At 35.2% G+C, this 23,611-nt stretch overlaps 1 long non-coding RNA gene and 2 pseudogenes across 1 annotated transcript; all 3 read left to right on the top strand.

Moving 5' to 3' along the window:
* Positions 1-159: 159 nt before the first annotated feature.
* On the top strand, positions 160-6,918 carry LOC124446839 (annotated as a pseudogene).
* Positions 6,919-12,267: 5,349 nt separating this feature from the next.
* Positions 12,268-13,941, top strand: LOC124446912. The gene is made up of 3 exons (XR_006948555.1): positions 12,268-12,728; positions 13,551-13,685; positions 13,925-13,941. It is a non-coding gene; the product is annotated as an uncharacterized LOC124446912 (long non-coding RNA).
* Positions 13,942-14,668: 727 nt separating this feature from the next.
* Positions 14,669-22,292, top strand: LOC124446827 (annotated as a pseudogene).
* Positions 22,293-23,611: the final 1,319 nt, after the last annotated feature.

The raw sequence follows: 23,611 nt of genomic DNA, 5'->3' as shown, positions 1-23,611 counted from the left end.
CCTTATTGATCTTCAAATCATCATAGTTATTCCTCAATACTTCTGTTTAATCTCTTCCATATAAATTTCCTGACAGATCTGGTTGATCGTAACACACAATTTCTAAAAGGAAGCACCAAGGAGAAGAAACAGGAGCACGGTGATTTATAATCTCAAAAAATGGGGGGTAGTCACTTGTCTCTCAGAAGTACAAAAGCCATCGATAATGCTGAAGAATTTGAGACTCTTAAACAGAAGAGGAGACGAGAGAAAAGGGAATTTAATTGTAAGTTTGGTCAACAATTTGCTTATCTTTTGTACTTTTATTCAATTTTACTATTTACTTTAAGATTTAACAAGAATCCATCAAAAGGTATGGAATTGCTTCAATCTGAAGGTCTCCTTCGTGAGACAGCAACCAAAGTCGCTCAATTCTTACATGCAGATGATACACTAGACAAGGTGATGATCATTTAAGTGTTAATCTATGAACCATGTGTTAATTTTTTTTTTCATTTAACATCAACAATAATTTAGGACAGGTTTTTGACGATTTTCGGTTGACAATGTTGATTATAATACATCTTTTACAGATTTGCAAAGTGAGAAACATCGTCGTATGTTGTATTCTATGGAAATGGAGCAGATGGCGGAAAACGCCAAAACAAATGGAAGACGTGAGTCATATTCAGACGGATTTCGTCACTGCGACACAGATTGGTCACGTGAAGACAATGTTCAAGGTACGGGGTGGAGTCTGGAGGATAATCTATGTGGTGTATGTAAGGATTGATTAACGAAGCGTGAATTGTGATGTCAACTTATATGGACAGTGCCAAGTACGGGGGGCGTAGATTTCAAAACATGATGACATTCATCTTAATCTTGTTAAAGAAAAGACTTAGATTTTATGTAATGAATGTTTGCGATGACGAAGAGTAAATCTGTTTGATAATCTAATATATTAACTGAGCAGTGAATGATTTGACTGGTTTGAGATAACTTTATTTTATTAACCATTTTGTTTTGTGTGTTTAAGGTTGCATGGAGTCCGTTTCTTGCCGCGTTCAGCTTCAATCTACAAGACAACGACGATTCTTCTGTTGCTTTATTTTGTCTTGATGGAATCCGCTGTGCAATAAGAATATCTTGCATATTCAGCATGCCTGTAAGTTGATAAACAAAAATGTGTTCTTTTATATATTTGGGTATGAAATAACGACATTAATGTCTCTGCATACCTTTTCATCACCTGGTGACCTTTCTCGGACATAAATATGTATTCAAAAATATGTTGAATGTTGAATTGTTGAAATTTATGAATATATTTACGTAGTTACATACACGTCATGTTCTTTGCGTGTTATATGTTCAAGGTTTAGATTATACTCATATGTATACAATAAAACAGATGTTTGTTTACCTTTGAATTAATTGTCTGTTTGTGTACATATATGGATATATCAGAATGCATGTGAATGTGAAATAATCTTTTTCTAAAAGTTTTTCAATGATTACAGCTAGTTATAATGATGTTAGGGAATATGAATGGAGATTCTTTACCATTAAGTTCATTTTCGATACTCCTAATAACTCTTTTCACATTGTAGTTGGAAAGAAATGCTTTCGTACAAGCTCTATCCAGGTTCACTTTAATTACTGCGACCAGTGGCACGCATATTCATGAAATGAAAACGAAGAACATGGAGACGATCAAGACACTTCTTACCATCGCTCAAACGGATGGTAATTACATCGGGAAGTCTTGGCTCGAGGTAGAGAAATCATCTTGCTATATATTATGGTTGGTGTCTACGACTGAAAATATGATCGATTGTTTTTTCATCAAAGGAAAAAGTCTAGGTCTTGTCTGTAGTCTTATCTTCACGATATTGCTACAGTCTTTACCTTTCATTTTTCCAAGTGCTTTGTTGACCGTATTTCATACCCTTCATCAGAGAATCGTATCACAAATGTACTTCTGTAATAAATATACATAAGAAAAAAGTTTTTCTCAAGATATTTTTTATTTGAAGATATTTTCTACGTATGTATTTAACGTTTATGTTCGTCTTGTTGAACACTCGTTTTCGTTGCTCAAATGCTCGTTCCGCTCGGCGCATATTTTTACTTTTCCCTAAAGTCATTGTTTTCATTCTAGATACTGAAATGCATTTCCCAACTTGAATTGGCTCAACTTATCGGTACTGGTGTGAAAACGCGATACCTTCACACGGCGTCCAGCGGTGTTACTAATTCACCCACAGCATTCATCGCAAACAACAAGACACCTTATGATATAACCTCTGCTTATAACATTGTTGTGACGCTCGTAAATGTCAAATACTAACGTTGTGCTTTTCTTTGTTTGTATTTCTATGAAGGTCGGATGCCTGTTGCCGCTGACTCGAAAAAAGCGGCTGGCTCACAGGAAGCCATTTGGGAGACCGCTGCACAAAGTGTTGTCGTTGCAGTTGACTGGTAACGTTTACTTTAATGATAGCTATGGGGATTGTCTTTTGTGACCTATCTCCCACCCCAGGGGCGAAGCTAGAACTTTAATGCAGGGGGAGAGGTGAATATTCATATATGGTCATACATTCCGCTGTGACCAACTAATTTCTTTTCAAATTAAAATAGCTTTTAAACCAAATCAGTCAAGCAAAACTAAATATTCACCCCTCCCATCCAGCGTTCTTGCTTCTTCCCTTCCCCCCTGCCAGAAATCTTTAAAATTGTCTTCAAGGTAGAGTTGGGCTTGTAACAGCAAGAAATGTTGATGGATTGATCTCTATGACATGTTCATTATCCGTGTTAGCAGAGTCCTGAGAAGGACTGTTATTGTTATTGTTGACTGACGTTTTGACATCCTTAGCGGTAGTCATCTTCAGGCTTAAGTGAACCAGAGAACCTTGAATATAAACATGAAAATAAATTTTAAAGAACTCCTGCACTGTCTTTGCGTTATGTTCTCTCAGCAGAATATCTTCATCTCAACTTCTTCATTGTGTTTTATTACGTTTAGAGTTTTCACGGGATCAGTGAAACTGGATGGTGATGCTATCGGTAGGTTTGCATGTATACATTAAAATGCATCTTACATAAGATTTTTATACATCTAACTTGACCATAATTCACTGACCATTGTTTATCCCAAGTACCCAAATTTCTAGTATCCAAATTCCCTGTTCCCAAATACCAAAACCCAAGTATCCAAATCCCAAGTATCCCAAATCCCCAGTGTCCCAAATCCCCAGTATGCAAATCCCCAGTTCTCAAATCCCAAGTATCGTTATCTCCTGTATCCAAATCTCAAAATGTTTTCGTTTTTCTCCTAAGTCGATTTCGTGGAAGGTTTACGTCAAGTCTCGGAAGTTCAGCTTTCCAATCCTACAATGATACGTATGTTTAGTCTGCAGAAGATCGAGAGATTGCTTATTACAATATTGTTCGTATTCGGGTGCAATGGTCACGAATATGGGCTGTGTTGGGAGATCATTATAACAAGGTTAGCAATTATTAACGACTAAGACTGTATCTTGATATTATGGTTAATAACATCACGTTGTTATGATGTACTCAGGTATAGTAACAAGATAATCATTGTCTTCAATGTTCTATGAACTACACTATCAGATCAATTGTGAACTATGATGATATTTTAAAACACAGTTCTAGTTTCTTTCATATCTCAAGTATAAAACAATATAATCAATGCCTTCATCTCCAATGTTCTACCAACTATAGTACTTCTCCATCTTAGATAATTCATGTGTCATTTTAATGTGGTTGTAACTCTAATAAAAAGTTGCGTTCTTCTTTGCGACAATTATCCATGAAGTTCTTGAAAAGGGAATTGCCAAATTTCCGATTTCAAAAGGATTTTCTCCGACCCTTCGAACACATAATGAAGAAAAACAGGTAAGTTTATGCAGGAGTCAATTCTGTCAGAAAATGTAAATTTTCTTGCAGCTTGAAAATCTTTCTCTCAAATAAACAAAATTTGTGGCAGACTTTGTAGATTCTTTTCCAAGTTATAATTTTACGACGAATTTTACAAAGGACGTCTTTCGATCAATCGCTCTGTCTTGTCTCTTATAATTGGAAGGATTTGATTAAAATTCTTTCTTCAATATCTTTATGAACTTGGCAACAAGGACTGCAATTTTCAGTCTACGATTTGCTTGAATCAACAACTGGATTTTCACATTTTAGTTCTTCCACAATTCGAGATATGGTCGTACGATGTGTCACACAAATGGTTCATTCGCAAGCCGCAAACATCAAATCTGGTTGGAAAAATGTTTTCTCCGTTTTTCATTTGGCTGCGTCCGATCATGATGAAGGAATCGTGGAACTCGCTTTTCAAACAACAGGTTTGTAGTTTAAGGAAGGAGATTTTTCTTCTAATCTTACCGCCGACCTGTCTGTTGTTCTCTTGGGTGAGGTTCTTGTATCGGTGCAAATTTTAAAATTTTAAAATAAAAATGATTGCATATGTTTGAAGAAATGATGGTGAATCCGTTTCCAAGCATGAACGACTTAGACATCTGTAAAATATTGAATTAAATTCAAATTGAATTTGAATATCGCTTAAGTAAATGTGTTTCTCGGATGTGACGGAGAACTTCGTTTATTTTGCAACAAGAATTTTATGTGTTCGTTCTTTTCCATGGTAATTCAGCCATATTCGTATAAGTTTTCAAGGTAAACTTTTATTTACCATAAAGTCGATGGATTATCTTCTCATGATTCATGAATGATAATTAAACGAGAGTTAATGGAGAAATGAAATAAATGTATGAAACAGTTTTAGTTGATGCAAATTACGTGTCAAAAGTTTTTAAACTTTTCTAGCCCTGTTTCTCTACTGTTTCAACGTCACTTGTAAATCAAAGCTTTGACAGATTCATTTATCCCACAAGATTATCAGTGTATAAATTTCACATCCCCATTCTCTCTTTCAGCCACGATTTTGAGAAATATTTCTCCGCGACCATCGACTCTTTCCAAGATGCCGTCAAGTGTCTCTCGGAATTCGCATGCAACGCAAGTTTCCCGGACACGAGTATGGAAGCAATAAGACTGATACGAAATTGCGCCAAATTTCTTTCCGAAAATCCTGTAGTACGACAATTGCAAATCTACTTTCTTTTCACCTTTGAAATTTATTTGAAATTTTGCAAAATCACATCAAAGCTAACCACTTTGGATCAAATCAAATCCTAATTATCTATTTCAATCGCTTTTCGTGTAGCATTTTTCAATGGCGTCTGTTTCTTTTCTTATATAAACAGATATTTAAAGACTACGGAGTAGAGAATGCTGGGATATCAGAGCAGGACAGAATCTGTGTGAAAGGCTGGGTCCTTTGAACTTTCGTGTATCATCAACCGATGTAAACTAGATGTCAGAACAAGGTATGGTGGAAATATTGAGTTGTTTGTACTGTATAGATTAGTATGCATTGTATAATTTGAATGTGAGCTATTTTCCATCCATCAACTAGAGGCCTAACCGTGATGTTTGAAATCAAAACAAACATAAACACGTTTCTCCACATTGGTGTGATGTGTTTAAAGTCTTGTTTCGAATTTTCGACAACATGAACTACCAGACAGACAGATAGATTGGCAGGAGGTTAGAAAACTGTCATTATTTTGCTCTTATTATATGGCAAGCGTCACTTCCGGCTAAATGGCGCGCTTTGATTCGCTGAGAAACATTTTTCCGGTCCATTATTCTCCCGAAATCGACCACGTTTCAAAACGCGTAATTTATAATATGTCGTTATTTTGGTCTTATTGTCTATGATTGCCATAAACACACATTATATCGCAAAAAGTCAACTTACATACACGACTATCCAGTTCATGGAATAATATTCATTTCATGTGTTCATGTCTATCCACCTTCATTCCTCAATCACTCATCCATTTCAATTGTGTATCCACTCCATTGAACTAAAAAATACGCTACCTGTAATAGAAAACCGTAGTAATTTGAAGCCAAATTTACACCCAGACACGCGTGTAGTTCAATCAATTTTCACTGCGCGAGAGAACTCAAAACACACGCGTGTGTCTGGATGTAGATTTGGCTTCAATTATTTGCTTCATGTAGCGTTCCATGTATTTTAGTTCAATGATCCCCTCATATCTTCCTCTATTTCTTATTCACCTTTATCCACTTTCATTCTAGAGTCTCTACTTCATTCTCTATCCATTCTTATCCTCTTGCATTCCCTATTCACACACCGATTTCATTTTGTGTAAACGATTTGTACCAGTATGGAAGTTTTGAAACACTCGTTTGTGAAAGTTACCCACCTGTAAAGAATGCTTTTGCCTTTAAAACCGGAGGGAGTAGTTTTAAACTACGGAAGGTCGTTTCCTTTACATAGAATAAAGTCCTATAAGGTGTTGTATTTCCTCGTTATAAAATGAGACATCAGCTGAGGTTGTTTTGAAATTTGTGATGTTTCTTTATAGAAATCAGAATGGATGACAACAACTTGTAATCACGCTCAATCTGCTATCATCGATGTTTTTACTCAGTATTTTGATATTCTTGCTGAAATTTTTCTTGATGATATGTATGGCCATCTAGAGTGGTGTGTCAAACAAGGTAAGCTTGAAATTACGCAACGTGTTTGTGCTTGGCATATGCCTTGGTGATTGGTTCGTTGTGTCAGAACCAATCACCGCGATTGTTCCTGCTTTGTTCGTTCATCATTCAATACATGTCCTGCCTTTCTCGTTCATTCAATATGTCCTGCTTTGCTCGTTAATTGGTGATGTCCTGCTTTGCTCGTTCATTCAATACATGTCTTTAGATAACGAGCAGTTAGCGAGTCTGGTACCAATTGTTTGGAAAATCTCGTCATATCCATTGGCAACACGTTCTCCGAAGACGTCTGAAAGACATATCAATGTGTAAAAACGATATTTGAATCAACCGTACCTCACGAACTATTGAAATGGTGGAGTCCACACTCCACACCTCCGTCATCACCACTCAAGATAAGTTACACTTAGGGCCTGATTATACGGAGGCTGGCCCGGATAGCGAGCTAGCCCGATGATTTAAGGGATTGAAAAGAGCCAAAACTTCAAGGTTAAAATTACAAATGTTTTGGCAGCCACACGTCATTCTGGTTGTAATTCTCAAATTATGGCAAGTTGGTTGTTTTAATTTTAAATGTTTTGCGTAGTTATTAAATCAGAATTTTGTGAAATTGCTTGAGAAAATTTATCTGATAATAAGTATTGAATCGTTTCTTTAAAATTTCACTGTAAAATTTCAGACAAATTTTCATAACTATTCTGTTTGTTTTATGTATTTATTACCTTTAAAATTGACGTATATTGTAGATAATGTTACCTGTTGACCTGGAGGATGATATCGTGCCCAAATATCTGGAAGGTAAATAAAAAGTTTTTGAATTCTTTTAAAGGAAAATGTTGCTTCAATTGTCTCCATGATTGTAGGATTGGAAAATATTTCATGGTAAGCTAAAGCTCGCATATTAAAAAGCTCATTTGAACCAAAAGCTCATATGAAGCAAATGTTCGTATTACAATATAGCTCGTGAATCTTTAACTCGTATGGACAAACAGCTTGTATTTTTGAGTAACAAGTGAAAATTTTTCCGTATTATTTTTTAGACGAGGACGAACAAGATGGTCAGCAATCGTCAAAAGGTTTGAAAAACAGAGGAGGAAATGCCTCAAGAAACAGTTGAAGAAACAAAAGAACAAGACAGCATCAGTTTACATAGTACGCCTAGTTTACGATTTGAACCTGTCGAAGAACACGAACCAGGTAACTATGTGTTAGAAATCGAGATTAATAATTTGTTGTCACAGCCTGCTGCCATTTACGTGTTTAATTTATTTAATTTGTTTAATTTATTTTTATTTTATTTATTTATTTATTTATTTTGGTTTATTGAAAGGCGTAGAAAAACGTATAATTGATATATGCGTTTGAAAAACTCAATCTGAAGTAAACAGCGACGTCATGTAACATTTCCTGAAACTGCTTATGTTCAAAATTTACATTTTTGCAATGTTTGAAACAATAATGTTGTTAATTGTTGCTAATAGAACTAATAATGTTACTAATTTGTAATTATTACTACTTCTCCTTTTAACACTTATTTTTCATAAAAAAACTAACTTAAGGAACTTTTTTTGCTTTATTTTTTGGCATTCGTTGCTTATTTTATTTTATTTTAGAAGACCTCTAATAAGATAAATTAGCCCTTTGTTTGACATATTCAAAAGTTCGATTTTTACCGACAAATGAAAAAATCGTCTGTGCGTGAATACGGAAATGTTCAACAAACACCCGAGTGTTTTAAATTTTTCATGTATCTACTTTAACGTCGTAAAATCATCTCATTATTTTAGTTGTGCAGACGGAGAGGATGCTGTTCAATTCATTGATCATTAAGTGTGTCGTTCAATTGGAACTTATCCAAATGATCGACAATGTCGTCTTTTTCCCAAGCACCAGCAAGCGAGAAGATGAAGATACTATACAACAGGTCAGTTATAATTGCGGTCATTGTAGGTAATACTGAGATAAATTGCTTTGTCGTAATGTTGTTATACCAGAGTTCCCTGGCATAACAAAGTTCCTGAAGTACAGAATATGTAATATACAGAAAAGTCACTTGTGTCGGAACCATTGATGTTTTATCCTCAAGCATTGTGCGCGCATATCGATGGCATTATTCCAGCAAGATGGTTTCATTTTGTTTCCAACACTAAAATGAACCGACGTCATTTCTTATATTGAAATATTTTTAATTTCATTACGAAGTAATGACGTCATGTAATTGTAGTGTTTGGAAACAAATGAAAACCCTAAATATATTGCTGGAATAATATGCCATGAGGACGCAGTGCACTTGAGGCCCTTCTCTATAATTATTATTCTGTGGTTGGGGGGTGTCACAAAGTCATATATGCATCTCTTAATCTGTAGAGAACAATTGATTTCACTGGAAGTTAATACAAAAACATGAGTATATGAACCTCCCTATTTATCGAGTTCACATTTGGTACCTCTTTCTTTAGACACGTATTTCAATAACTATCCTCAAGAGACTTTATAGAATAAACGATTTCCTTGGGTTGAATTCCTTAAAGTTCGTTATGTGTTGTATGCAGGCTTGTAAGATCCTCTTTCACCTGATTGGTCAAACTGATTCTCTAAATCACCTACAATGGTGTAATAAATCATCTTTCACTTGATTGGTCAAACTGATTCTCTAAATCATCTACAACCGTGTAGTAAATCCTCTTACCTGATTGGTCAAATTGATTCTCTAAATCACCTCACGTGTAATAAATCATCTTTCACTTGATTGGTCAAACTGATTCTCTAAATCACCTACAATGATGTAAACCTCTTCACCTGGTTGGTCAAACTGATTCTCAAATCACCTACAATGGTGTAATAAATCATCTTTCACTTGATTGGTCAAACTGATTCTCTAAACCACCGGTGTAGTAAACTCTTTCACCTGATTGGTCAAACTGATTAAATCACCTACAATGATTTAGTAAATCCTCTTTTACCTGGTTGGTCAAACTGATTCTCTAAATCACCTACAATGATTTAGTAAATCCTCTTTCACCTGATTGGTCAAACTGATTCTCTAAATCACCTACAATGTTGTAGTAAACTTTTACCTGGTTGGTCAAACTGATTCTAAATCACCTACAATGATTTAGTAAATCCTTCTTACCTGATTGGTCAAACTGATTCTCTAAATCACCTACAATGTTGTAGTAAATCCTCTTTACCTGGTTGGTCAAACTGATTCTTAAATCACCTACAATGATTTAGTAAATCCTCTTTACCTGATTGGTCAAACTGATTCTCTAAATCACCTACAATGTTGTAGTAAACTCTCTTTACATGATTGGTCAAACTGATTCTCTAAATCACCTACAATGGTGTAGTAAATCCTCTTTTACCTGGTTGGTCAAACTGATTCTCTAAATCACCTACAATGGTGTAGTAAATCCTCTTTCACCTGGTTGGTCAAACTGATTCTCTAAATCACCTACAATGATGTAGTAAATCCTCTTTCACCTGATTTGTCAAACTGATTCACAAAATCGCCGGGATTGATGTAAAAATAGACAAATTGCAATTTTTACGAATTTTACTTTCCTTCGCGAAATACCAAAAGAAATCATAGAACTGAGCTATGTGATCACCGGAGTGCTATCGTGGTGATTACACACACATTGGAGTCGGACTATTTACTTAAAAAATAGCCATTTAAATACCATATGTAGCTACAACCGTGTTTTTCCAGAGAGTGATTGTCAACCATGATCCAATCAAATGCGCTCTTTGAGAGTTTTGCATCTTGGTTTTTGACGTTTATTTAACAAGAGCTGAACTTTCATACAATTTCATGTCTTGACATTGTTATAAGTAGCAACGATACACTGTAGTCAGAGTTGTTTACTTTCAATAATCGTACATGTCTCATTATAATTATTGACTTAGTTTTTCATTATTTCAGTGTCTCAACACTCCTCGACGAACCGGTAAACGAAAACACGACGGAATGTTTCCACATCTTACATCTAACCAACTGTTTTTGTTTTGCGAAGTGCTGGAGAACTCGTATAAGTTTGCTAAAGGCTTCAATTTTAACAGCAAGCTGAGGACGGCGCTTTGGAAAGCTGGTAAACGCTTCATTAATATATTGTACCATTTGACACGAGCGACACATTTTTGTACAATTTCTATTCGAATTGGAAATTAATACACGAGTAAAAACATCACATTCAAAACGTTCAAGCAAAAAGGCAAATTTGTGGCTGTCCTTCCTATTAGGGCACTCACTCCAAAAGCTGTACATGTCCGTATACCTAGACACCCACATGCAGCGTGACCAAGTTTGTTTACCAGATTTGGTCGTATAAGCTTAAATTGTCCTCCCCCCCTTTTCTGAATGTTGCATCTACATAAAACAGGAGGAAAATTCTAAGGTCATTAGACTAAGTCTTGTGAAAGTAAGAAACATTTGCTTTTATGGTTTTTTTTCTAATAAATAAAGATAAAAAGAGCAAATTCAAAAGAGGAGAATGAAAAAACTTGATCCAGGTTTTATAGGACAGGAGTAAAGATGCCTCAGATTTTGCTGGACTTCCATCAAAACTTGAATCAGAATCCTCGGTGTCATAGGCTTGATGAGGACACTTTGATGTTGTCCATGTTTCTTCTCCTTTACGTTTAAGCGGGGTCCTCGATTGCTCGTACTCTGATAGCGTAATAAAAACCAAAGGATAATCCGTTCCCTTTTATTTGGGGTTCTTCTTATCAAGGCAAAATAATTTGAGCAAATGAAAGTACCTTGTGCACCAGGCTTCGGGTTAAAGTCATCCGCTCTGCTGTTTGCAATTGTTTTCACCAAATTTCAGCAAGTGCTTGATCTTTGGGCCACTTATGAAAAACTAAATTTTCTACATGAGACCTCTTAACTTGGTAATAGGGATAGCTTATATCATTATCGCAATATCCAACTGCACAACGCGCATTTTTTACCATTTTGGCTATGACTGCTCACGGCTACTCGGCTAGTTTAGGGTTTAGTTCGTTTGACTTGGCTTATGAGATCCGCACATTTGCGAACCCAAGAACATCGCTCAAACGACGGTCAAGTTGTTCAAAAACAAATGTTTTCTTTAACTTTCCGCTTTTTGATTACCACAAAATTGGACTCACGTGTATAAAAAATTGCAAATAATAGTTTGACTATTAAAATGGATGAGTTTGAGAAATATTTTTGAAAGAAATGGCCAATATGTATATTGTATAAGGGTAATTTTTGCGCATTTATTAGTAATTTATATGGACGCCATGCGTGACCGCGCGCTCGGCGCAATGTTTTGGCACCCCCTGCAACATGGCTGCGATAACCTTGAAAAGGTCTATTATGAAGGATCACGGTGGTCTATTTTTACAATTTGAAGATAAATAAAAAAATCATGTTTCAACTAGGATTTTGTGATTAAATCTTTCAATTTTTTCTTCAAGAGGCCAAGTGCTGCAAGTAAATAGTTGGCTTTCACTCGTTATTTTTTTTTTAAATGGATACTAAAATATTTCAGTTTCTAAAGAAAAATTACAACATAATAATCTATTTTAAAAAGCGTTCATTGAATTTCTAAAAGAAAAAATCTCGCTAAGTAATTGCATGAAGCATAAAACTTGTGCGATCAAAAAAAGCAAGAGACAAAGTAACAGGAGTCAAATTGAAAAGAAAAATTTTAAACTGCGACGTTATTTCAAACTGAATCAAAGGTTTTACCAAAATCAAAGGAGACCACTCGAACAAAATCTGTATTCTCGTTCAACCATTTTAACCAAAGTTACCGACGTTTGTAGCCCATGCAACTTAACTAACATATATTACTGAAAGTACTTAACAAAAAAACGGAAAATGCCAAATGAGAAATTAATTTAACCTAGTGCAGAGAAGCCTAACCTCATCAAAGGAGCCTTTGTTAAAAGATATTATATCTTTCTTAAATGAAGTACGATTACTCAATGTTTCCTGTTTCTAGTTTGTTATTTGCATTTTTATTTGATGGAGAAACTTTTCCTTTTTGTTTCAATGCAATAAACCATATTTAATCATTAGTACTTTGCTTGAAGTTTTCTCTTGTGCCAAAGAAGACAAGTACCTCTAAAGTTTGAACGCTTCTACCAAGGTATTTATAAAAACAACTAATATTTGAAATACCATCGATCAATTTTCTCTAAAAGCGATTGTCCCTCAAGTTTAGTCACGCTATGAAAATTTCAGAACTTTATGATCATTTATTTCTTTGGAAACCTATTGTTTTCATTGAGAGTCTTTCACTGATTATCAGAAAGTTTAATAAAATCAATTGTGTTTTTTTAATGTACACCGTGAATGTTTATCGACATCAAAACAATGTTCTAAAGCTATTCATCCGACATCACTATTTACTTAATAAAACTTAAACAGAGAAAACAACTTAAACTGTGTTTGCATTAGCCTGTACAAACGTGCGTATCTGAGCTACATGAATTATATCAATCAAAGATAATTTGCAAATGAATCATGAATACATGTTAGAGAAAAATTTTAAACTTTCTTGAAGTTGTCTGTTTCGCATTACTATTATTTACAAAAGAACTAAAAGATGTTTTTTGTGTTTGTACTCGCTTATGTAAACCTTGAGACGTAAGTGAGAACTCTCTAGCTGGTGCAAACTGTCAACTGTGTAAAGCTTGCACTAACATTGTCTCCAGTTCTACCAAATATCACTTCCGTTTGCTTAACCCTGTACAACAATTAAGCATCTTTTATTTCCAAATCCCATCCTATATTCAGTCTTTACAATCCTCTTGTTTAAATTTTTCGGTGTGTGTGCAAGAGGTGAGGTGTGACCTTTCCTTACTAATTATCAATATACCAACAATTAAATTTTTTATTTTATCTTCCTGTCATCCATTAATATCCATTCATATTATCCATTAATGTCCATTCGTGTCCTTTATTGCAGAAGCACAGACTGTCGTTGATATATATTTAAATTACGACTGTGAATTCGCATTTTTAATATCTTTCAAAGATTGATCAATGATTGGTCTAAAGTTGCCCAAGGATGTCAAGCTCTATTGAATTAGGAGCGACACCAGTAAGTTGATGAATATGTTTCAAACTGTTTAGTTCTCTACATTTTCTTGTTCATATCTATGCCACTGAAAAGGACTGGAACGTAGTCTATTATGAAAAAACTGGGACATAGTCTATCAACATGAAAAGGAGTAGAACATGTCTCTAATTTTGTGCTGACAATGTTGATTATAATACATCTTTTATCACGCTTTTATATGAATAGTATCAATGTCATCTTGTTTTTATATGATTTTCCAGGTTCAAGAACGCAGTGTATCAAAGGTCTGGAATGTCTCGCTTCTATTCTTAAATGTATGGTAGAATGGAGCAGGGATCTTTACTTTAAACCTGGTTCTCAGGAGGCCGATAATTTTGGTGAGTTTTAACATCTTTATGAAACTGAAGAAACTCGCATGTAGCTTAATATAAACTTAATATTGTTATACATTTCATAACTTATCGCTTTATGATCCATTGTACTTCTCTCTTTGATATCGGCTACACTGAAGAATTTTGTCTCCATCAAGATTCCATCTTTCTATACTCTGTATCCCTATTTATCGAAGGTACTCCATTATTTTCTTATACACACGTTAATGTTCTTAATCATAACTAGTTGTTCGACAATTGTAGTTAACCTCTCAGGATCTAAGTTATCCCTTGGTTATCTTTTTCCCTTGCTGGTGTCGCTGTGGATCAAGGCTAAATCTTAATGTTTATAGTTACTGATTATTGACTCATACCTCACTAGTCTATCTCTCAATAATCTATACTATCTTCCCGATAATCTAGGCTATCTGTTAATGATCTATGCTAACCTCTTAATGATCCATGCAATCCCTTATTGATCTTCAAATCATCATAGTTATTCCTCAATACTTCTGTTTAATCTCTTCCATATAAATTTCCTGACAGATCTGGTTGATCGTACCTAACAATTTCTAAAAGGAAGCACCAAGGAGAAGAAAACAGGGGGAGCACGGTGATTTATAATCTCAAAAAATGGGGGGTAGTCACTTGTCTCTCAGAAGTACAAAAGCCATCGATAATGCTGAAGAATTTGAGACTCTTAAACAGAAGAGGAGACGAGAGAAAAGGGAATTTAATTGTAAGTTTGGTCAACAATTTGCTTATCTTTTGTACTTTTATTCAATTTTACTATTTACTTTAAGATTTAACAAGAATCCATCAAAAGGTATGGAATTGCTTCAATCTGAAGGTCTCCTTCGTGAGACAGCAACCAAAGTCGCTCAATTCTTACATGCAGATGATACACTAGACAAGGTGATGATCATTTAAGTGTTAATCTATGAACCATGTGTTAATTTTTTTCATTTAACATCAACAATAATTTAGGACAGGTTTTGACGATTTTCGGTTGACAATGTTGATTATAATACATCTTTACAGATTTGCAAAGTGAGAAACATCGTCGTATGTTGTATTCTATGGAAATGGAGCAGATGGCGGAAAACGCCAAAAAACAAATGGAAGACGTGAGTCATATTCAGACGGATTTCGTCACTGCGACACAGATTGGTCACGTGAAGACAATGTTCAAGGTACGGGGGGTGGAGTCTGGAGGATAATCTATGTGGTGTATGTAAGGATTGATTAACGAAGCGTGAATTGTGATGTCAACTTATATGGACAGTGCCAAGTACGGGGGCGTAGATTTCAAACATGATGACATTCATCTTAATCTTGTTAAAGAAAAGACTTAGATTTTATGTAATGAATGTTTGCGATGACGAAGAGTAAATCTGTTTGATAATCTAATATATTAACTGAGCAGTGAATGATTTGACTGAATTTTCTTTTGAGATAATCCACTACTTAAGCTAAATCTGCTTCTTACAACCTGCCCAGTCCCCATTGTTAACCATTTTGTTTTGTGTGTTTAAGGTTGCATGGAGTCCGTTTCTTGCCGCGTTCAGCTTCAATCTACAAGACAACGACGATTCTTCTGTTGCTTTATTTTGTCTTGATGGAATCCGCTGTGCAATAAGAATATCTTGCATATTCAGCATGCCTGTAAGTTGATAAACATACAAAAATGTGTTCTTTTTTATATATTTGGGTATGAAATAACGACATTAATGTCTCTGCATACCTTTTCATCACCTGGTGACCCTTTCTCGGACATAAATATGTATTCAAAAATATGTTGAATGTTGAATTGTTGAAATTTATGAATATATTTACGTAGTTACATACACGTCATGTTCTTTGCGTGTTATATGTTCAAGGTTTAGATTATACTCATATGTATACAATAAAAACAGATGTTTGTTTACCTTTGAATTAATTGTCTGTTTGTGTACATATATGGATATATCAGAATGCATGTGAATGTGAAATAATCTTTTCTTAAAAGTTTTTCAATGATTACAGCTAGTTATAATGATGTTAGGGAATATGAATGGAGATTCTTTACCATTAAGTTCATTTTTCGATACTCCTAATAACTCTTTTCACATTGTAGTTGGAAAGAAATGCTTTCGTACAAGCTCTATCCAGGTTCACTTTAATTACTGCGACCAGTGGCACGCATATTCATGAAATGAAAACGAAGAACATGGAGACGATCAAGACACTTCTTACCATCGCTCAAACGGATGGTAATTACATCGGGAAGTCTTGGCTCGAGGTAGAGAATCATCTTGCTATATATTATGGTTGGTGTCTACGACTGAAAATATGATCGATTGTTTTTCATCAAAGGAAAAGTCTAGGTCTTGTCTGTAGTCTTATCTTCACGATATTGCTACAGTCTTTACCTTTCATTTTTCCAAGTGCTTTGTTGACCGTATTTCATACCCTTCATCAGAGAATCGTATCACAAATGTACTTCTGTAATAAATATACATAAGAAAATGAAGTTTTTTCTCAAGATATTTTTTATTTGAAGATATTTTCTACGTATGTATTTAACGTTTATGTTCGTCTTGTTGAACACTCGTTTTCGTTGCTCAAATGCTCGTTCCGCTCGGCGCATATTTTACTTTTCCCTAAAGTCATTGTTTTCATTCTAGATACTGAAATGCATTTCCCAACTTGAATTGGCTCAACTTATCGGTACTGGTGTGAAAACGCGATACCTTCACACGGCGTCCAGCGGTGTTACTAATTCACCCACAGCATTCATCGCAAACAACAAGACACCTTATGATATAACCTCAGGTTGCTTATAACATTGTTGTGACGCTCGTAAATGTCAAATACTAACGTTGTGCTTTTCTTTGTTTGTATTTCTATGAAGGTCGGATGCCTGTTGCCGCTGACTCGAAAGCGGCTGGCTCACAGGAAGCCATTTGGGAGACCGCTGCACAAAGTGTTGTCGTTGCAGTTGACTGGTAACGTTTACTTTAATGATAGCTATGGGGATTGTCTTTGTGACCTATCTCCCACCCCAGGGCGAAGCTAGAACTTTAATGCAGGGGAGAGGTGAATATTCATATATATGGTCATACATTCCGCTGTGACCAACTAATTTCTTTTCAAATTAAAATAGCTTTTAAACCAAATCAGTCAAGCAAAACTAAATATTCACCCTCCCATCCAGCGTTCTTGCTTCTTCCCTTCCCCCCTGCCAGAAATCTTTAAAATTGTCTTCAAGGTAGAGTTGGGCTTGTAACAGCAAGAAATGTTGATGGATGATTCTCTATGTAGACATGTTCATTATCCGTGTTAGCAGAGTCCTGAGAAGGACTGTTATTGTTATTGTTGACTGACGTTTTGACATCCTTAGCGGTAGTCATCTTCAGGCTTAAGTGAACCAGAGAACCTTGAATATAAACATGAAAATAAATTTTAAAGAACTCCTGCACTGTCTTTGCGTTATGTTCTCTCAGCAGAATATCTTCATCTCAACTTCTTCATTGTGTTTTATTACGTTTAGAGTTTTCACGGGATCAGTGAAACTGGATGGTGATGCTATCGGTAGGTTTGCATGTATACATTAAAATGCATCTTACATAAGATTTTTATACATCTAACTTGACCATAATTCACTGACCATTGTTTATCCCAAGTACCCAAATTTCTAGTATCCAAATTCCCTGTTCCCAAATACCAAAACCCAAGTATCCAAATCCCAAGTATCCCAAATCCCCAGTGTCCCAAATCCCCAGTATGCAAATCCCCAGTTCTCAAATCCCAGTATCGTTATCTCCTGTATCCAAATCTCAAAATCGTTTTTCTCCTAAGTCGATTTCGTGGAAGGTTTACGTCAAGTCTCGGAAGTTCAGCTTTCCAATCCTACAATGATACGTATGTTTAGTCTGCAGAAGATCGTAGAGATTGCTTATTACAATATTGTTCGTATTCGGGTGCAATGGTCACGAATATGGGCTGTGTTGGGAGATCATTATAACAAGGTTAGCAATTATTAACGACTAAGACTGTATCTTGATATTATGGTTAATAACATCACGTTGTTATGATGTACTCAGGTATAGTAACAAGATAATCATTGTCTTCAATGTTCTATGAACTACACTATCAGATCAATTGTGAACTATGATGATATTTTAAAACACAGTTCTAGTTTCTTTCATATCTCAAGTATAAAACAATATAATCAATGCCTTCATCTCCAATGTTCTACCAACTATAGTACTTCTCCATCTTAGATAATTCATGTGTCATTTTAATGTGGTTGTAACTCTAATAAAGAAGTTGCGTTCTTCTTTGCGACAATTATCCATGAAGTTCTTGGAAAAGGGAATTGCCAAATTTCCGATTTCAAAAGGATTTTCTCCGACCCTTCGAACACATAATGAAGAAAAACAGGTAAGTTTATGCAGGAGTCAATTCTGTCAGAAAATGTAAATTTTCTTGCAGCTTGAAAATCTTTCTCTCAAATAAACAAAATTTGTGGCAGACTTTGTAGATTCTTTTCCAAGTTATAATTTTACGACGAATTTTACAAAGGACGTCTTTCGATCAATCGCTCTGTCTTGTCTCTTATAATTGGAAGGATTTGATTAAAATTCTTTCTTCAATATCTTTATGAACTTGGCAACAAGGACTGCAATTTTCAGTCTACGATTTGCTTGAATCAACAACTGGATTTTTCACATTTTAGTTCTTCCACAATTCGAGATATGGTCGTACGATGTGTCACACAAATGGTTCATTCGCAAGCCGCAAACATCAAATCTGGTTGGAAAAATGTTTTCTCCGTTTTTCATTTGGCTGCGTCCGATCATGATGAAGGAATCGTGGAACTCGCTTTTCAAACAACAGGTTTGTAGTTTAAGGAAGGAGATTTTTCTTCTAATCTTACCGCCGACCTGTCTGTTGTTCTCTTGGGTGAGGTTCTTGTATCGGTGCAAATTTTAAAATTTTAAAATAAAAATGATTGCATATGTTTGAAGAAATGATGGTGAATCCGTTTCCAAGCATGAACGACTTAGACATCTGTAAAATATTGAATTAAATTCAAATTGAATTTGAATATCGCTTAAGTAAATGTGTTTCTCGGATGTGACGGAGAACTTCGTTTATTTTGCAACAAGAATTTTATGTGTTCGTTCTTTTCCATGGTAATTCAGCCATATTCGTATAAGTTTTCAAGGTAAACTTTTATTTACCATAAAGTCGATGGATTATCTTCTCATGATTCATGAATGATAATTAAACGAGAGTTAATGGAGAAATGAAATAAATGTATGAAACAGTTTTAGTTGATGCAAATTACGTGTCAAAAGGCAAAGTTTTAAACTTTTCTAGCCCTGTTTCTCTACTGTTTCAACGTCACTTGTAAATCAAAGCTTTGACAGATTCATTTATCCCACAAGATTATCAGTGTATAAATTTCACATCCCCATTCTCTCTTTCAGCCACGATTTTGAGAAATATTTCTCCGCGACCATCGACTCTTTCCAAGATGCCGTCAAGTGTCTCTCGGAATTCGCATGCAACGCAAGTTTCCGGACACGAGTATGGAAGCAATAAGACTGATACGAAATTGCGCCAAATTTCTTTCCGAAAATCCTGTAGTACGACAATTGCAAATCTACTTTCTTTTCACCTTTGAAATTTATTTGAAATTTTGCAAAATCACATCAAAGCTAACCACTTTGGATCAAATCAAATCCTAATTATCTATTTCAATCGCTTTTCGTGTAGCATTTTTCAATGGCGTCTGTTTTCTTTTCTTATATAAACAGATATTTAAAGACTACGGAGTAGAGAATGCTGGGATATCAGAGCAGGACAGAATCTGTGTGAAAGGCTGGTTTCCAGTCCTTTGAACTTTCGTGTATCATCAACCGATGTAAACTAGATGTCAGAACAAGGTATGGTGGAAATATTGAGTTGTTTGTACTGTATAGATTAGTATGCATTGTATAATTTGAATGTGAGCTATTTTCCATCCATCAACTAGAGGCCTAACCGTGATGTTTGAAATCATGAAAACATACGGGAACACGTTTCTCCAACATTGGTGGCGTGATGTGTTTAAAGTCTTGTTTCGAATTTTCGACAACATGAAACTACCAGACAGACAGATAGATTGGCAGGAGGTTAGAAAACTGTCATTATTTTGCTCTTATTATATGGCAAGCGTCACTTCCGGCTAAATGGCGCGCTTTGATTCGCTGAGAAACATTTTTCCGGTCCATTATTCTCCTGAAATCGACCACGTTTCAAAACGCGTAATTTATAATATGTCGTTATTTTGGTCTTATTGTCTATGATTGCCATAAACACACATTATATCGCAAAAAGTCAACTTACATACACGACTATCCAGTTCCACATGGAATAATATTCATTTCATGTGTTCATGTCTATCCACCTTCATTCCTCAATCACTCATCCATTTCAATTGTGTATCCACTCCATTGAACTAAAATACATGGAACGCTACCTGTAATAGAAAACCGTAGTAATTGAAGCCAATTTACACCCAGACACGCGGGTGTAGTTCAATCAATTTTCACTGCGCGAGAGAACTCAAAACACTAAACACGCGTGTGTCTGGATGTAAGATTTGGCTTCAATTATTTGCTTCATGTAGCGTTCCATGTATTTTAGTTCAATGATCCCCTCATATCTTCCTCTATTTCTTATTCACCTTTATCCACTTTCATTCTAGAGTCTCTACTTCATTCTCTATCCATTCTTATCCTCTTGCATTCCCTATTCACACACCGATTTCATTTTGTGTAAACGATTTGTACCAGTATGGAAGTTTTGAAACACTCGTTTGTGAAAGTTACCCACCTGTAAAGAATGCTTTTGCCTTTAAAACCGGAGGAGTAGTTTTAAACTACGGAAGGTCCCTTTACATAGAATAAAGTCCGTGTATAAGGTGTTGTATTTCCTCGTTATAAAATGAGACATCAGCTGAGGTTGTTTTGAAATTTGTGATGTTTCTTTATAGAAATCAGAATGGATGACAACAACTTGTAATCACGCTCAATCTGCTATCATCGATGTTTTTACTCAGTATTTTGATATTCTTGCTGAAATTTTTCTTGATGATATGTATGGCCATCTAGAGTGGTGTGTCAAACAAGGTAAGCTTGAAATTACGCAACGTGTTTGTGCTTGGCATATGCCTTGGTGATTGGTTCGTTGTGTCAGAACCAATCACCAATGATTGTCCTGCTTTGTTCGTTCATTCAATACATGTCCTGCCTTTCTCGTTCATTCAATATGTCCTGCTTTGCTCGTTAATTGGTGATGTCCTGCTTTGCTCGTTCATTCAATACATGTCTTTAGATAACGAGCAGTTAGCGAGGTCTGGTACCAATTGTTTGGAAAATCTCGTCATATCCATTGGCAACACGTTCTCCGAAGACGTCTGGGAAAAGACATATCAATGTGTAAAACGATATTTGAATCAACCGTACCTCACGAACTATTGAAATGGTGGAGTCCACCCACACCTGATGTCACTCCTCCGTCATCACCACTCAAGATAAGTTACACTTAGGGCCTGATTATACGGAGGCGAGCTGGCCCGGATAGCGAGCTAGCCCCGATGATTTCAAGGGATTGAAAAGAGCCAAAACTTCAAGGTTAAAATTACAAATGTTTGCGAAGCACACACGTCATTCTGGTTGTAATTCTCAAATTATGGCAAGTTGGTTGTTTTAATTTTAAATGTTTTGCGTAGTTATTAAATCAGAATTTTGTGAAATTGCTTGAGAAAATTTATCTGATAATAAGTATTGAATCGTTTCTTTAAAATTTCACTGTAAAATTTCAGACAAATTTTCATAACTATTCTGTTTGTTTTATGTATTTATTACCTTTAAAATTGACGTATATTGTAGATAATGTTACCTGTTGACCTGGAGGATGATATCGTGCCCAAATATCTGGAAGGTAAATAAAAAGTTTTTGAATTCTTTTAAAGGAAAATGTTGCTTCAATTGTCTCCATGATTGTAGGATTGGAAAATATTTCATGGTAAGCTAAAGCTCGCATATTAAAAAAGCTCATTTGAACCAAAAGCTCATATGAAGCAAATGTTCGCATATTACAATATAGCTCGTGTGAATCTTTAACTCGTATGGACAAACAGCTTGTATTCTTTGAGTAACAAGTGAAAATTTTTCCGTATTATTTTTTAGACGAGGACGAACAAGATGGTCAGCAATCGTCAAAAGGTTTGAATGAAACAGAGGAGGAAATGCCTCAAGAAACAGTTGAAGAAACAAAAGAACAAGACAGCATCAGTTTACATAGTACGCCTAGTTTACGATTTGAACCTGTCGAAGAACACGAACCAGGTAACTATGTGTTAGAAATCGAGATTAATAATTTGTTGTCACAGCCTGCTGCCATTTACGTGTTTAATTTATTTAATTTGTTTAATTTACTTTTATTTTATTTATTTATTTATTTATTTTGGTTTATTGGAAAGGCGTAGAAAAACGTATAATTGATATATGCGTTTGAAAAACTCAATCTGAAGTAAACAGCGACGTCATGTAACATTTCCTGAAACTGCTTATGTTCTAAAATTTACATTTTGCAATGTTTGAAACAATAATGTTGTTAATTGTTGCTAATAGAACTAATAATGTTACTAATTTGTAATTATTACTACTTCTCCTTTTAACACTTATTTTCATAAAAATGGCACTAACTTAAGGAACTCGTTTTGCTTTATTTTTGGCATTCGTTGCTTATTTTATTTTATTTTAGAAGACCTCTAATAAGATAAATTAGCCCTTTGTTTGACATATTCAAAAGTTCGATTTTTACCGACAAATGAAAAAATCGTCTGTGCGTGAATACGGAAATGTTCAACAAACACCCGAGTGTCATTTTTAAATTTTTTCATGTATCTACTTTAACGTCGTAAAATCATCTCATTATTTTAGTTGTGCAGACGGAGAGGATGCTGTTCAATTCATTGATCATTAAGTGTGTCGTTCAATTGGAACTTATCCAAATGATCGACAATGTCGTCTTTTTCCCAAGCACCAGCAAGCGAGAAGATGAAGATACTATGGCTGAATTACAGGTCAGTTATAATTGCGGTCATTGTAGGTAATACTGAGATAAATTGCTTTGTCGTAATGTTGTTATACCAGAGTTCCCCTTGGTGGCATAACAAAGTTCTTAGCTGAAGTACAGAATATGTAATATACAGAAAAGTCACTTGTGTCGGAACCATTGATGTTTTTATCCTCAAGCATATTGTGCGCATATCGACTGGCATTATTCCAGCAAGAAGTTTGGGTTTCATTGTTTCCAAACACTAAAATGAACCGACGTCATTTCTTATATTGAAATATTTTTAATTTCATTACGAAGTAATGACGTCATGTAATTGTAGTGTTTGGAAACAAATGAAAAACCCTAAATATATCTTGCTGGAATAATGGCGGCCATGAGGACGCAGTGCACACTTGAGGCCCTTCTCTATAATTATTATTCTGTGGTTGTAGGGCTGGGGTGGTCACAAAGTCATAT

This window comes from Xenia sp. Carnegie-2017, unplaced genomic scaffold (genome assembly GCF_021976095.1).
Source record: "Xenia sp. Carnegie-2017 unplaced genomic scaffold, XeniaSp_v1 HiC_scaffold_127, whole genome shotgun sequence".
Lineage (NCBI taxonomy): Eukaryota > Metazoa > Cnidaria > Anthozoa > Malacalcyonacea > Xeniidae > Xenia > Xenia sp. Carnegie-2017.
Note: the sequence above shows the minus strand (reverse complement) of the source record. Positions and strands in the feature narration are given on the sequence as shown.